Consider the following 16540-nt stretch of genomic DNA (forward strand, 5'->3'; position numbering starts at 1 on the left):
CTGAATTATGGCTCTTCCTAGAAGGCCCTTTTTGATGAAATTAAGATGGATTGAAAACCAAATATTTCCCATATAACTACATGAAATACAGTTTCCTTTCTACCAGTCTGACTGTCGTGATGTGGGTCTTCCAGAAAGGAGTATTAGGGCTTCTCCCCAGGTCAGCCGATGGACAGTTGGGTCCTGGAGACTTCTGGTCCTTCCATCATGATCATGGATTTGTTTCCTCATTCATCCATTTTGAAAAATATTTCCAAAGATATTTCACAGTGTGTCACATCACAAGATAAGCATGCTCTTATTCCAGAGTTTCTATGCCTTTCACTACCTAGACGAAAACCCAATGTTCTGAATCATCCAAAACAAACAAGTCAAAAAAAGGCATTACATGCTAGTCTTAATGTCATATAATTTAATGAGTTCTTCTATTTTGGTCTTTGAGATCCTCATTTTAAAAGCAGGGCAGCTCTCAGTATCCAATTAATGAAAGTGATCCCATTGCACTGGAGTAACAGACAATGGCTTTCAAAATGTTAGAACAAATGCACTGCGTGGGTAAAGGGCACATAAGACCTCTCTGTACTATCTCTTATAACTGCACTTGAACCTACAATTACTGAAAAATAAAAAAGTTTAAATTAAAAAATGCACTTCTTTCAACTTGACTGTCCATTAAGCAAAAATGGACATAAAGCAAACTAGCATCCTGGTAGAAAGTATCTTACTAGTTTGCAGTAATGGGATAAATGGAACAATTACAGGCTTCCCTCCTTCACTTTGAAAAAGATTCAATGATGGAACCTCAGAATGACTCATCCACTTTGAATATTCTGCAGGTTGATTAGAAATTTTTGAAAGTATGATGCTTGGGAAAACATGGAAGACATTTTACAAATCTTGTCTTGTCTTCATAAAAGCTATGAGACAGTAAATATCCTACTGAATTAATAGTGGCAATAAGATTTGCTAAGGATGAGCACCTGCCCATCCATTGGGGGAGAGGGTACAGAGCGGGACACGGCCCCCAGGTGAGGGGCACAGGTGGCAGCGGAGGAAGGTGATGGTTACAGCAGAGAGGGTGGGAGGTTGAGGGAAGAAAAAAGAAAAGATTTTCTAATATTTGTCAGGGATTACCACCCCTTAGGGATCACATTTGCTTTACCAAAATAAGTAAAAAATAAAAAATAAAAAAAGGAAATATTATTTCTAACCAAATTTCCTTCTTTTCTTCACCTCTCACCACCACTCCCACTCTTAATTCTGCCTGGTCCTCACCAGAATCCTCCCACTGGCAATAGACTTCAAGAAAGAATACTTAAAACGGAATATTTGTTTATTAGCATTCACGCACTCTCTCATTTATTGACAGTCTCTCATTCTATAGAGACATAGATTTTAGAGTGTCTTCAGTTACCAGGCTCCAAGAGGCACTGCAGATAGAGAATTGAGATCAAACATTGAAAGCAACAAGACTGCTTCTGTCTTCTCATGGCTTGAAAGATTGTTCGTTATACTTCCTTCTGCATTCTGGTAGAGCAGACCTGAGTTCTCAACTTTGGCAACACCAACATATTATCTTCACTGTGAGCTGTCCTGTGCATTGTAGGATGTTTAGCAGCATCCCTGGCCCCTACCCCTTAGATGAATAGCAACTTTCCAGTCATGACAATCAAAATGTCTCTAGACATTGCAAATGTGCTCTGGGAGGCAAGATCAACCCCTGGTAAAAACTACTGTGATACAGGAAACACTTCAGACCCAAGTGTGCCGTGCAGCTCTGGCTCCTGGACTCATGACTTCTGGCAAAGTTTGCATGGTGAAGCTTACTAAGAGCATTGCAGATCAGGAGGGAGACTTTCCTTCTGGCAGAGTTGAGAGCTTGGTGTAGGCTGGGGGAGGACTGGCTTGCTGCACTGGTAATGGAGAGCAGAAACATCAAATCATTCATAAGCATGGAGACTGGTGCTTCCTGAGTCCCATGATATACACATACATTGAAAATATGGTGGAATATTATATTCACAAATGTACCTAGTCTTGAAACATCCTCTGTGCTACTGCTCAATGTTGTTTAAAACAGTCAGAGAGGGGGGCCGGCCCCAAGCATTTTTTTTTTATGTATCTTAGTTTGCTTTTCTTTTTTGCATTTTCTTGAATTGATCTTTCCTCACTCTGCCAAGGGTATCCGTTCACCTCAGAGAGATATATACAGTATATATATTAGAGAAAAAATGGGAAGTGAAAGGAAGAGTTAACTTTTGACTTTATGTCAAAACTAGGATTTAATAGTAAGAAATCTCTTTATCTCCATCTTCAAGTTATCAAGCACTAATGCTGGATGGAGTGATAAGCAGACATTTTTAGCTAGCGGTTAGTGGGGAGAAAAGAGAGAAAGAGGGAGAGCAAAGTGGCTATGCACTGAGTGTCCTGGAGAAGGAATGAGGACATTAGAAGAAGGTCAGTGCAACACAAGGGCCCGGAGTCAGAGCTTGGACCATAGAGTCGGGCATTTGAGAGTTCTGGCAGACACTCTGGCCTCTAGACTTCAGCAGAGTGTCAGTATCATACTTCATGGATGTCATGCCCACACAGGCATCAACACAAGATCACAAAAGCTATAGCCCTCACCATAACCCAGCTGCCAGCTTGGAGGGAAACAGAGGAAGACAGGAGACATCCGAAAGCTGAGAATTTAATTGGATAATTTAGCCGAGACAGAGCTTCTGAAGAGACATTTTAACTTATGGGAATGGACTGAATTACCAGGTAGAAGCATGTAAAAGAGATCAAATTAGTTATTAAGAATAATGAAGATATATTTTCTTTGCACATTCAATTAGAACTGTATTTGTGCTCATTATGATAACTGAAGTCACTAAACTCCTGGTATATACAATAGTCCCCTCTTATTCGTGGCTTCACTTTCTGCAGTTTCAGTTATCAATGGTCAACCCTGGTGCAAAAATATTAAATGAAAAATTCCGGAAATAAACAGTTCATAAGTTTTAAACTGTGCGCCATTCTGAGTAGCTTGGTGACATCTCCTGCTATCCCACTCCATCCCACCCGAAATGCTACATCGCATTGCCTACGTCATTCACTTCACTTCATCTCATCACATAGGCATTGCATCATTTCATGATGAAGAAGACTGAGTATAGCACAACAAGATATTTTGAGAGAGACCACATTCTCTCTCAGAAGAATTACAATATATTGTTCTAATTGTTCTATTTTATTATTAGTTATTGTTAATCTTTTACTGTGCCTAATTTGTAAATTAGACTTTATCATAGCTATATGCGTATAGGAAAAAACGTAGTATAAATGGGGTTTAGTGCTATCCATGATTTCAGGCATCCATTGGGGGTACTGGAGCGTATCCCCTATGGATGAGGGGTAACTACTATACAGATTGAAATGACTTACCAAACTTACCTAGGACTAGTAAGCTTACTGCAGACCCTCAGAAATACTTTGATATAGTGGTCTATTACTTGTAGTTACACTATTTAATTACTTGGTTTATTTTAATGTTCATTTTTATAATGACCGTATATTTATTGCAAGTGGTGCTAGTTTTCCATTTACAGAAGAGAGATAATTTTCCTCTTAAGATAAATTTAAGTTTAAAAAAGATCAACTGATTTAAAAAATATTAAACAAATAAGGGAACAAGCAGATAGCAAACAGAGCAGAAACTACAAAGTTGGAATCAGAATGTCTGCAGTTTGAGAAGCAATGTTCTATTGCAAATTACAGAGTTCTTCTCCACACACCTGGCTCGAGCTTTGAACAAACATCTCAGATTACTTTCTTAGAATACTTTCTATCACCGGAAACATCAGCACAAGGCTGGACACATTAAAAGAAGGCTGCTTGGGGTGGCACAGCAGTTAAGCATGCACCTTCCACTTCAGCGGCCCAGGTTCGCTGGTTCGGATCCTGGGTGTGGACGTGACACTACTTAGCAAGCCATGCTGTGGTAGGCGTCCCACAGATGAAGTAGAGGAAGATGGGCATGGATGTTAGCTCAGGGCCAGCCTTCCTCACCAAAAAGAGTAGGATTGGTGGCAGTTAGCTCAGGGCTAATCTTCCTCAAAATAAAATAAAAGAAGGCTGGTTGGTTAAGAAAATAGCTAACAGAATGAAGGAACTCACTTCTTGGGCCTTTACTAAGTGCTGGGTGCTTTGCATTCATTGTTCTGATTTAATCTTCACAGCAGCTTCCTGTGTTAGATGAGTAAACCAAAAAGTCTGAGAGTTAAGAAATTTACCCAGGTTCATGCAGCTAGTAAATAGAAGAGCTGAGATTTGAACCCAAGTCTGCCTTACTCCCTAAGAGGTGAGATAGGACTAAATCAGAGTCTGAAGTTTGTCACGGAGATTCATTAAAAACTGTCTGCCCTATGTTCATCACCTTTGAGATTTCTCATACAGCAACTGGACGGTGCTGCCCTTTGAGATGAGAAGGAAGAAGAGATTCCCTGGGATGGTGAATGGAGGAGATGTCTCAGAGACACAGCAGCCCTCTGAGCCCATGCCAGGGATCCAGGGTCAGGTCACCAGGAAATGTCATAGCTTGTGGGTAAACAGCAGGTAAGGGTCGAATGTTCTGGTCATCCTCTGGCTGAACTGGAACACTGGCAAGAAGAGATTCAGCAAGAATGTCTTTCAGTTTATACTTCATTGGACTATTTCAGTTCCCATTTCCTGGGATAATCCAGGCGTATAGCCTGGATCTGAGTCTGTTACTGATTGCTCAGGTCGTTGGTTTCATGAGCAAATACTTCCTCCTAGTGGCACTTTCTAGTCATTGCATGTACCTCCTCTTAGGACTCACCCCTGGAAAATTCTAAGGAGACGGCAGTTTGGGATCTGCACAATTCTCCCTCATCCTCCCGCTCCCATTAATTAGGGAACCCAGGCACTGAAGTCAGAGAAAATACTCTGTACAATTTTCATCCTTTAAAATTTATTTATATTTGCTTATGTTTCATATACTCTTAAAAAATGGATATTTCACTATTGTCGGTGTATTGTCCTATGAATATCAATAAAGACGAGATACTTGATGGTGTTCTTCAGGGCTTATAGAACCTTACTGATTTTCTGTCTACTTGCTCCACCAAGAGGTGGAACCTCGAACATTTCCCAGCTGTGTCAGGTGTCTGTTCAGCTTACACAACCTGGCATTCCTCCTTTGTCCAGCCTCATGAAGTTTGACCCTATGTGTTCATGGCTTGGTATTTAGCAAAAGACCCAAGGGAACTCTGATGTACATTTCTGGATCTCTTCCTCTGCTTCCTCCTTTCCTGTACTCTGCCCTGCAAACTCCCACCACCTCCGCCTCCCAGATCTCAACAATCTGTCTCTTCATCTCAGTGACACTCCTGTGCTGGCTTGGACTCTCCTTCCATGAGCTGCTGCCCAGAAAGTACCTCCATGCAGAAAGGCAGGGTTCAGCAGGGCTTACCTTGTTTATATCCCAGTCCTGTTCTGCCAGTTGTCTAATGTGTGAAAGTAGTCGTTTCATATCTTTACTCCAGTTGTCTGATTGGTTGCAGTGGGAGAGCAAGTCTGGAGCCACTTACTCCGTCATAACCAAAAGTTGAAGTCCCCAAATGCGTAATATTTGTATAGCCATACCAGATTTACTTAGGCTATTAGGTATCTGGAATATCTTTTCCTAACGGTTTGATGTAAACTCTCTGCTTATGTTTTAAGGTGTTTTTTTAAAACATAGACGCAATTTAAAAATAGAGGATGAAAGTCATTTTCTTTTAATTAAAATGAATAAAGTCCATTTATATTTGTGGTAATTAATATTATAATTAGATTTATCTACCGTCTTGTTTTGTGCTATTTTGAGTTTTTTAGTTTTGTTTGGAAGAAGATTATCCTCCTTGTTTTTGCCTTCTTTTGCATTGATTGAATTTCTCTTTTATTTTTTCCTTTTTCTCATTACATTCCCCCTTACTAATTTGGTAGTTATATTTTTGTAGCTATTTTTAGATCATTTAATATGAGTACTTAACAACATCTTAGGTTAATTGGTTTACCCACCTCCTGAGCAAAACTACTTTACTAATTCTTTCTTTAGGCGAGTCTAATATTCTGGCTTAATGCATCCATTGTGTTTTAAATTTCAATCATGTAATTTTTATTTCTAGAAGTTCTATTTGGCTGGTTTTTTCAAATGTGCTTTCATTCTCTCTTATTTCTGGCTTATGTTTTTTAAGTGTCTCTTTTATTTTCCAAAAAATATTCAATATACTTATTTTACATGGCATATCCGATATCCTAATTCAGTTTCAAAATCCCCTATCTGAAATTCTGACGTCAAAAAGCTCTGAAAACACGATTTTCTTCTGAGAAGAGGGTGAACAGTACTCATCACAGCAACATCCAAACTGCATTGCCCTGAGACTGTTCAGGTTCTGTTTCTACCACTTCCTGTATTTTCCTCTGGAAATTTTGATTATATAATGTTACTGCAGACTCCACTCAGGCTGTTACAGAATCGACCATAAATGGATTTTACCATACTTTTAAATAGCCAAAAAGTTCTGTATTCTGAACCGTATCTAGTTCCAAAGGTTTTCCTTGAACAATTGTGGACTGATTGGATTTTTGTGGAACCAATTCTATTATCTGTTGTTGCTGTTGATTCTTAGTCACAGTACATGATTTTCTCACATTCTTTCGCCTGTGAGTTCACATTCTTTACAACTTCATCTTTGGGAATTCTCAAGGCTTCTTTTGAAGTTGTGTTCCTCCGGAGAAAGTTTGTTTCTTTCACTTCCTTGGGAGCCCTATCAATGAAGGAATACTTTAATTTAAATTCTCTGCTTTTGAGAGCTTGTTTGTGATTATACATTCTCAAATAAAACATTTTTTTCCTTCAATGCCTGAACAGATTCCGCTGAAGTAAAAGCTATTTTACTCAGCTTCGCTTACCCAGCATTCACTTACCTCACTCTGTTTTGGGTTTCTAAGGAAGACTTACTTTCTTGCAAAATCAACAAGGGACTTAAAGAAAGTCTTTATTTTTAAATGTTTAATGGAGTTTTAAGCTTATTTTTCTAAGGAAGGCATTTTTGTGTATCTAGTACATGATATTGCAGGAAACAAAGCCTGTCTCTGTCCCTCTTTTTCTACTTCTGACACCAATCATCTAGTTGATTATCCGGAAACCACTGTGAGTCAAAAAGCTGCACACCAGAGGTTTATTGCTGATCACTTTCAGGAGATATACCTATAAAGTGAGGTAGGCAGACACGGGCAGAGAAAGAAGGTGCCCCATAATGCAGTTACAACTGAGGCCTTCGCCAGTCTTACAGGGAGCTCTGGAGCTGAGGTGACCTTTCAGAATTCTTCCCTTTTATCAGAAAATATCAGCTTCACTGGAAGACTTCTACTGACAATTCATTAGCCAGAATTGTGCAAGATGACCACCTTTGTTGCAAGAAAACTGAGAGGGCCAGCCCTGTGGCTGAATGGTTAAGCTCTTGTGCTCTGCTTCAGTGGCCCAGGGTTTGCCAGTTCAGATCCTGGGCATGGACCTACACACTACTCATCAAGCCATGCTGTGACAGCATCCCACATAGAGGAACTAAAATGACTTACGACTAGAATATACAACTATGTACTGGGCATTTGGGGAGAAAAAAATGAGGAAGATTGGCAATAGATGTTAGCTCAGAGCCAATCTTCCTCACCAAAAAAGCATACCTTTAAAAAAAAAAAAAGAAAACTGAGAAATGAACTGGACACATTGCCTTATGAATAGTGGGTTCTGTTACTAATGAAGAATGGTGAATGGATATGTAGTAGGAGCCTGGAAGCATATTCCAAACCCTGGAATCATCAGAATAATAGCAATTATAGACACATGTTTTTTGTTACTCTGGGCTACACACAGTGACAAAATAGATATGATATAAAAGTATAGATAGATCAGAGTTTCTTGACCTTAGCACTGTTGAAATGTGGGGCCAGATAATTTTTTCTTGTGGCGAACAGTCCTGTGCATTGTAGGATTTTCAGCAGCATCGCTGGTCTCTAGAGCCACTAGGTGCAACTAGATAGCAGTAGCACCCTCTCTCCCAGGGACTATGACAACCAAATATGTCTCCAGACATTGACAAATATCCTCTTGGGAAGAAAATTACCTCTAATTGAGAACCACTAAGATATATGTAGATACAGATGTAGACAGATATATAGATATTCATATGCAAACATGAATGCATATTTATATATGCATGCACACGGGCGCACACACAGATATATATGTGTGTGTGTATATATATAGTGAGATTTATTTATTGCTCGTTCCTAACACTGAGGTTGTAGTCTTTTGGGGTTCCAGTTTTATGTGGGTCTCTAATTTTCGTTGAAACTATGTGAGGAAGTTACTATTATTATTCTCGATTTACATAGGTGAGTAAACTGAAGCTTGCAGAGATTAAGAAACCGGTCTAATGGCACACAGCTAGTCAGCCACAGAACTGGGACTTGGACAATCTCCAAGACTAATTTTACATTTCTTTGAGTTAGCTTAATATTACCAAACTTGCAGCTTGCTGTTCCCCTTCAGAATAGTTATCTGCATATCCAGAATCTTGCTGTTGCAAAGACTTGTTCTGGAATATTCTGCCTCTATCCCTTTATGTTGCTACATCTTCCACTCATCTTCTCTTCCTCTCCAGCAATCCTTTGTGCAGAGACCTCCATTTCTCAAGACTCAGTTCAAATAATCCCAAATATGTAAAGAATATTCAAAGCTCACGTTGGAAGGTGGGCCTCCTCCAACTAGAGACTTTTCAATTCAAAATTCTGTAATCCCCTAACCAGGCAATCCTCAGTGAGTGGATATTGTATTATGCTGCCCAAATCCCTTCGCCAGGGCCAAGGTACTATGGTCTCAGCATCTGGAAAGATCAGCTTCTGATAATTTATAATTGTGACCTTGACAGGGAATGACCTTTGGCCTTAGGGAGCTGCCTTGTCCAAGGTTATGCCCTGACAGGAGGTGGCCCATGGACAACGATTGGCCAGGGCAGGGATGAAAGTCCCACTCCTCCTTGTCTCAACTTGGAACAATTCTAAAAGGCCATTTGAGCTCCAGAGCTCCCTGTAGGATTGGCTGAGGCCTCCGTTGTAACCACATTATCGGTCACCTTTTCTCTCTGCCCAATTCTGCCTACCTCACCTCTTTATAGGTATATCTCCTGAAAGTAATCCACCATAAATCTTCTGTATGCAGCTTTTTGTCTCAGTGTGGTTTCCAGGTAATCAGTCAAGATAGCTGGTGTCAGCAGTGGATCTTAGAAGTAGGCCAAGGAAAGATGGGTGGGACATTGACAGTTTTTACTATAAAAACCATTAATGAGCACATCAGTATAACATTTAAAACATTGTGTGGCATTTTTTGTAATAGGAAAGATACCCTCATGTAAAGTAAAACTTTTTATCTAACATCCATGAAGTCCCTGGAAGGTTGAAGAAATTCCTCCTCGTGCCGTAGTGGGAATATGCAAGGCTATGTCACTTATGCCAGCGTCCAGAACAAGAGCCATTCTGCTCCTGACTCTTCTTGCCACACTTTTTCCTGACATCAGAGGGCCTGGCTGCTCTTTCTTCCTCCTCCTAGGTAAAGTATCGCCCCCGTCCAACAGCAGAGGGCAGCAAAGCCCATATTCTGATTCCAGAGACGCAGGGATTTCCCGCAGTCTCAGGGCACTGAATTTCAGAGAACTTTGATGCTAAAGACTAAAATCAATCAAGTTATGCCTAGACTGAAGATTATGAATAAGTGTCAAAAGCAAAATCCAAAAATATTGAGGAAAAAAGTCATGGAGTAAACCCAAAGCACAAGGGGAGATCAAACCCAAGATACCTTTTACCTCTCCCCACTCAGTGCCTCATTTTCTGAAACCTCTGAGCCCAGGAGTGAAATTCTTGCACTTGAGATGAGGCTGAGCCTCCATGAGCTCCTCTAGGCACCCTCCTGTTCCGTTCATTTTTGCTCCTCTTCCACCCATTGGCCAAAGTCACTCGGAAGCAAATATGACAGATCATAGTCATGATCCTTTAGGGAAGAAAGAAAGAACAATCAGCTTTTCCTTCCAACAACACCTGGTGTCCACAGTCTAAAGTTCGCTCACTTTGGCCCCATAGAATGTGTAATAATCTTACAAGAGAAATTAAAAGCATGTATCTTTCCCTATTGCCCACTGGTGACCAAGTAAATCTACATCCATTTTGCAAGTAGCCTAGCAGATTAATCACGTGAAACTAAAGTGTGTTCTAAGAATACATGCTAGGAGAGTGGACACAATCGAGGAGCAATAGCATATGAAACTCTACTCTTCTCGGGAGAGAAAAGCAAATAAAGGGAATCATAAACTTCAAAGCTAGAAGGCTCCCTGAGCATCTCATTCAAACTCTCTAATCTTGCAAGTGAGGAAACAAAGTTTCAAAGAATCAAAAAATGAATCATTGACAAAGATAGACGAGAAAGCAGCAGTTGCAGGATATATTCCTATGTATGTAACTATGGTTAATTTATTTTCCTTGCTATAGTGTATTCTCTGGTTCATATAGATCATAATACATTAATGCATTTGGTTTGTGTTCAGTGTTTTACTGTTGCAAACCATGTCTTCTGTGAATCCTCATGCATATTTTCTGATACTCATGTGGAAAGCTTTCTCTAGGGAATTACCTAGAAGAGGACAGCTGGATTGTAGAGTGCTCAAATTTACAAGTTTTCTAGATAATGTCATACTGTAAGGTGGGGGTGCAGAACAATTTGCATTCCAACAAGCAGTAGGTTAGTATTCCCATTGTTCTACAGCCTTGCCAACACTTGGAATCATGTAACGTCATAATTTTTGTCAATCTGGTTGGTGTTTCATCATGGTTTTAATTTGTATTTCCCTGATTATTAAAGAGACTGAACATACAGTTGATGTGCTAAAAGTGTTACTTCCTTTGCAAAACATCTATCTAATCCTTTCCTCGTTTTTCGGTTTTCAGTCTTATTGATTTGTAGTAGTTTATTATACATTACAGATATTTCTCCTATGACTGTTACATGGATGATAAATATTTTTTGCCATATTTTGGTCTGTGTTTTCCATTTGATTATGATGGCTTTTGAAAGATGGGAAAATCTTAATTTTACTATAATAAAATTCTCAATATTTTCCTATATTGTTTGTGCTTTTTATGACTTGCTTAAGAAATTCTTTACCGTCCTGATGTCATATTCCTTATATTGACTTCAAAATTTTGATCTTTTGCTTTTCACACTTAAGCCTTTATTCTAACTAGAATTGATTTTTTGGTAGGGTGTGAGATAGAGTTCCATTTTAACTTTTCCTATACTGATACTCAACTATTTCAAAACTAATAATACATCCCCAGTAATCTTCCAGCTACCTCTGTTATGTATAAAGTTTCTGTAAATGCCATTTTCTGAGTTTTCATTCAGTTCCATTAATCGATTTCTCTATCCTTTGAACCAATACCATTGATCTATCTAATTATCCCTAACTCCATCATAATCACTATAGCCTCGTAAGAATTATTGATATCTGATAGGGTCAGTTCTTCTACCTTTTACTTCTTCAGAATCTTTTTCCTACCGTTGCCGTTTTACTCTTTCATATGAATTTTAGAATCACCTTGTCTAGACCCTGCAGAGATTTTGATTAGAATTGTATCGGATCTATAGATCGATTTTAGTTTATATTTTTGTATCATATTGAATCTTCCTATTCATGAACAAGATATGTCCCTCAACTTATTTAGAATTTTAAAACTGTCTTGCAAAAATGTTTTAAAATTTTTCCATACATTCCTTGCACATATTTGATTAGGTTTATTCTAAGTACCTTATATTTTCTTATGTTTTGATGAAATCACATTTTTTTAAATCTGTGGGCTGGTGTTCAAAGTACAATTGGCTTTTGCTTATTAATATTATATTAGGTAGCATTACTAATCTCAGTTATTAATTTTAACAATTTTCTCATAGTTGTGTTTGGGTTCTCTGTGGAAACAATGATGTTACCTGGGAATAACGATAGTTTAATTCCTCCTTTCCAAATCCCACACCCCTGCTTTATTTTTCTTATATTAGTTTTTTGGGTATGATGACCGGTTAAGAAGAGTTGATAATTAGCATCCTTGTTGTTCTCTGTATCTTTGGGGGAATGTTTTTAACATTTTATTATTGACTATATTTTCTGTAGGATTCTTTGGCAAGACACCTTTTCTCAGGTTTAAAAGATCTTTTCTATTTCTAATTTATTAAGATATATTAATAATGATAAACTGTTTAATGTCACTGAATATTCTTTTAACATTATTGAAATGATTCCATAGCTTTTCTCCATCAGTCTCTTGATATCATGTGGTAGGCGGAAAGCTGTTCACATCCTAACCCCTGGAACCGGTGACTATGTTAGTTTACACGCTAGAGTGATTAAACATAAACCTCTAGATGGAGAGATTATCCCGGATTATACAAGTGGGTCCAGTCCTATCACACGATCCTTAAAAAGTGGAAGAGAAGAGCACAAGAGAGGGTCAGAAAGATGTGGTGTTAGAAGGACTCGGCCCAGCATTACTGGCTTTGAAGTTGGAGAAAAGGAACCATGAGCCAATGCAATGGCCTCTAGACACTGGGAACAGCACTCAGTTTACAGCCAGCAAGAAAACGGAGAGCTCAGTACTACAACCACAGGGTGCTGGCTTCTGCCAACAACCTGAATGAGCAAGAAAGCGAATTCTCCTCTGGAGCCTCCAAAAATGAATGCAGCCTTGCTGGCACCTTCATCTCAGCCCAGTGAGATCTGCATCAGACTTTTGACCTTCAGAACTACAAAGTGATAAACTTGTATTATTTTAATCCACTAAGTTCGTGGAAATTTATTACATGAGCAATAGAAAATTAACATATTTGGCAAATCACATTAGTAGATTTTCTATTTTGAACCAACCTCATATATCCCACTTGGAGTTTCAGTTTACACGAGCGCTGGTTAATATTCAGCTGAAGATTCCAGAAGACAGTTTATAGCTTTCTGGGACTCTTTATCTACATACCTTCCCCATCTCCAGCATTCTTTCCCAAACTCTTTTTCTTTTGTCTCATTCACTGAGTGAGAACACATATCCTGTTGTGATCCCCTCCCTACACCATAGTCCAGAAAATGTAATGTTCTTAAGGATTATATTCCTGTACTACCTGTTTCTCTGTATGTAAAAGTGGTATTTTCAAATTTCTTGTTGTTTATGGCAGGAAGGTAAATCTCTTCCCAGATACGGCATTATTGCCCTGTGTTATGGTGCCTCCACTCCCTCCTCAAGGAAGATTAGCCCTGAGCTAACATCTGTGCAAACCCTCCTCTAGTTTTTTAGATGTGGAACACCTCCACAGTGTGGCTGGTGAGTGGAGTAGGTCTGTGCCCAAGATCCGAACCCACAAACCCAGACCACTACAGCAAAGCATGCAGGACTTTAACCAGTTGGTGACGAAGCCAGGCCGAATTTTTTTTTTTTACTTTACGACTATGCATAGACCACAGGCTGATAAATTTCTCCTTCATTCTCTTTGAATGGGGCAATTCCCACTCAGCTGGCTATTTTCCCCAAAATAGTATAGGAGGGATATTTTTGACTGTCTTCCTTATTAACTCAAAAAGTCCCTTCAGCCTCCTCCCTTAGGAATTGAGTGAAAAGTTGGATGTTGGATGAAGAATTTATCTGAGAGGAAATTTCTGGGGCTTGGGGAATATTCGACTGTGGAGTTCTGTTTCTGAGTTTCTCCGTGAACGCAGGAACATCTTCACTGTTTTTTAGCGTATGCTTTATGCTTTCAAGTTTGGGGAACGTCCACGTCTTGGATTTCAGCACATAGTCACTTGTCAGTTGCCCACTTTGGTGAGAAGATGAGTAGCAATGAATCATCTCCTTCTTCTTTTTGGTGGATAGCTGTATAATTTCTCCTGAATTGGGCCTATTGCTGAAAAGTCAGCTCACGTCCATATATCATCTCTCCTGTTTGGAAGCTGGACCAGAGAAGACAATGGTAAAGTATGTTCGTGCTGTTTCTCTCCTTGCCCCACCATCTCTGCTAATCTGTAAAATTGAAACGAACTAAATTTTTTCCCTGCCCTTTATGTGGCCTATTTATGTTCCAGTCTCATTACCTCCAATCACAGAGATATTACTGGGGGCCTTCAGAAATCATTATCCTTTTCCCCACACTAGGTTCAACTTTGATCTTAAGGAGAGTTGTTCTTTGTCAACTTCAGGCCAGATTCAATTTGATAAAAATAAAATTGCATCTTACAGATATTTTTCAGAGATTGTAGTGTGAGATTAGGGACCTTTCTTAGTTGTAGCACAGCTGAGATTTTCTATTTCGTTTCAATGTGATGGTTGGCAGAGCTTTCTGTAAATGTACAGTTACTTTACCACACTTTCTGAACAAAAAGCAAAGCCTTCCAAAATCTTCAGAAAAAAAGCATAAATTCTTCTATTTGCCTTCACATCAATGCTGCCTTCCCATCACTGCAGCCAGTTGAGACAGGGTCACTTCTTTTCCCTCTCAAGTCTTTGGTTCTGGGTTCCTCTGGGGTAACTTGTCTTTTTCTGTAATTAAGTCAACATGATTATCCACCAGCAGTTCTTTCAAGGTTATTCACTATTATAACATTGGTATTTCCAAAGAGACTGAAACGTGGGAGAAAATGGTCTTTAAACAGACTAGAGACATTTAATTGAGATTCACTGTGCACATTAAAATGCAAATATTTGTGGTCTTCATTGTAAGAAAGCACACTACTGTGTAATATAATATTTAACAGGGCCCTCAGAAATGCCCTCAGCACAGTGCAATTAAGAGCACATTCAAGAAAAATGTGCTTTTCACCAGGATAGAAAATATTTCTGATTAGATATGGAGAGTGAAATGAAATCAGAGCACCCTGGTTTAGTGTGATCAGTTACAAAGACATTCTTATAATTGATTCATTATGGGGAATCCAAACTAAGAGAGAAATCTCTGAGCGATCTGAGAATTCATCCCCTTTCTGTTAGACAGCATGACTAGGATGTTAAAATACTCTCCTTCTACCTGTAATTACAAAAAGTAACCAGAACATGCTGTGAGTTCTTCCATCGATATTTTAAATCTATTCCTTTAAAAAAAAAAGATAATTTAGAAATAGGTGTGCTTCACCTTAGTCCAAAGTCAAGCAAATCTTTAATAAAGACAGCACTGTCTAGTGTCACTGATCATCTACTCTGGATCCTTTTAGCTCCTTCTCTTCAGCCAGCCTGCTCTCTGGAAATGCATCCTGAGAAAGCAAGCTGGGGAAAATAAGATGCTAAATCATACTTGGTTCTGAAGCTACAGGTTTAGGTGTATTTGAGGGTTCTTGTTGGCTTTGATGATTCCAGAGGAACTGGTCACCTGAGAAAAGTGTTTATATATATAGTTTGCGTCTTCTAATTTTGTGGTTCTAATTCAAGCTTGGTTTTTTTTAGGATCATATATTTTAAGAATCATTTTTACATATCTTGCCTAGGGACTCCTGTAGGTCAGGAAATATATTTTTTATGGCTTCATATCTTCAGTGCCCAGGACCAGATCTGGGGCATTGTGGAGACTTCTTTTTTTCGCTTACGTAATTAATCAAGTGATTTCTGGCTATCCTGTCCTCCTTAAATCTCATTGTATAGATAAAAAGTTACCACTAAGAAGCACAAGCCCCATTATATGTGAAAAAGTCAAAGTTGGGGGCATGTGCTGCTTTAGGATTAGATTTTCTAAATCAATATATACCAAACATAACAAAAATAGTCTACCATAGAGGCAGAATGAGAAGACAGATAATATCCTCTATAATGGAATTAATTCAATTCTCAAATAAAATCAATAGATCACAGATCCTTACTGCTGAAAGGGGTCTTGGAAGCCATTTAGTCCATGAGGATTATTAATTTATCAGTGAGAAGCTAATTTGTGCCAGGCATCTTGCAAGAATCAAAGATACAATGGTGAATCAGAAATTGTCCCCACCCTCACTGAGCAGCTGAGTGCTATGCAAGTATCAATGCATTGATTTAACCTATATAATGGCAAATACTGATCGTCAATGAAGTGGCCAAAGAATCTGGACCAGACTCCATCAGCAACTAGCTATGAATATTTGGATTTTGTTCATAATTACTTTGAAACTGATTTACTCATTTGAAGAAGCAAAATTAAAAAGGGGTTACGGAGGTGTTTTAAGCTTAAGGCAAAGGACTAGGTGTGTGAGATTGCCTCTCTCTTCCTGAGATCCCACTAAGATAAGGCATAAAAGAAAAAAGGAATAAACTAATAGTGACAAAGAGAAAGAAGTGGGAGATAGAAATGCTATTGATAAATAGTTGTAAAAATTCTGAAAGAAAATTGTAGATAGGAGTAGGTTGACAGACAAAATTGGTGGAGAAGTTGACAGCATAGAATGTG

General features: G+C 38.8%; 2 long non-coding RNA genes across 2 annotated transcripts in view; one reads left to right on the forward strand and one right to left on the reverse strand.

Annotated features, from left to right (window-relative positions):
* Positions 1 to 1328: 1328 nt before the first annotated feature.
* The window catches only part of LOC139075814 (uncharacterized), a 44011-nt gene continuing 28799 nt past the window's right edge, over positions 1329 to 16540 (reverse strand). The window contains exon 2 of the long non-coding RNA XR_011526675.1: positions 1329 to 1913. This is a non-coding gene — a long non-coding RNA (uncharacterized lncRNA). The remainder of the gene's footprint in view (positions 1914 to 16540) is intronic.
* LOC103550996 (uncharacterized) overlaps positions 13781 to 16540 on the forward strand; it is a 32517-nt gene continuing 29757 nt past the window's right edge. Inside the window, exon 1 of the long non-coding RNA XR_544921.2 lies at positions 13781 to 14107. This is a non-coding gene — a long non-coding RNA (uncharacterized lncRNA). The remainder of the gene's footprint in view (positions 14108 to 16540) is intronic.

Source organism: Equus przewalskii, chromosome 14, assembly GCF_037783145.1.
Source record: "Equus przewalskii isolate Varuska chromosome 14, EquPr2, whole genome shotgun sequence".
NCBI classification, from domain to species: domain Eukaryota; kingdom Metazoa; phylum Chordata; class Mammalia; order Perissodactyla; family Equidae; genus Equus; species Equus przewalskii.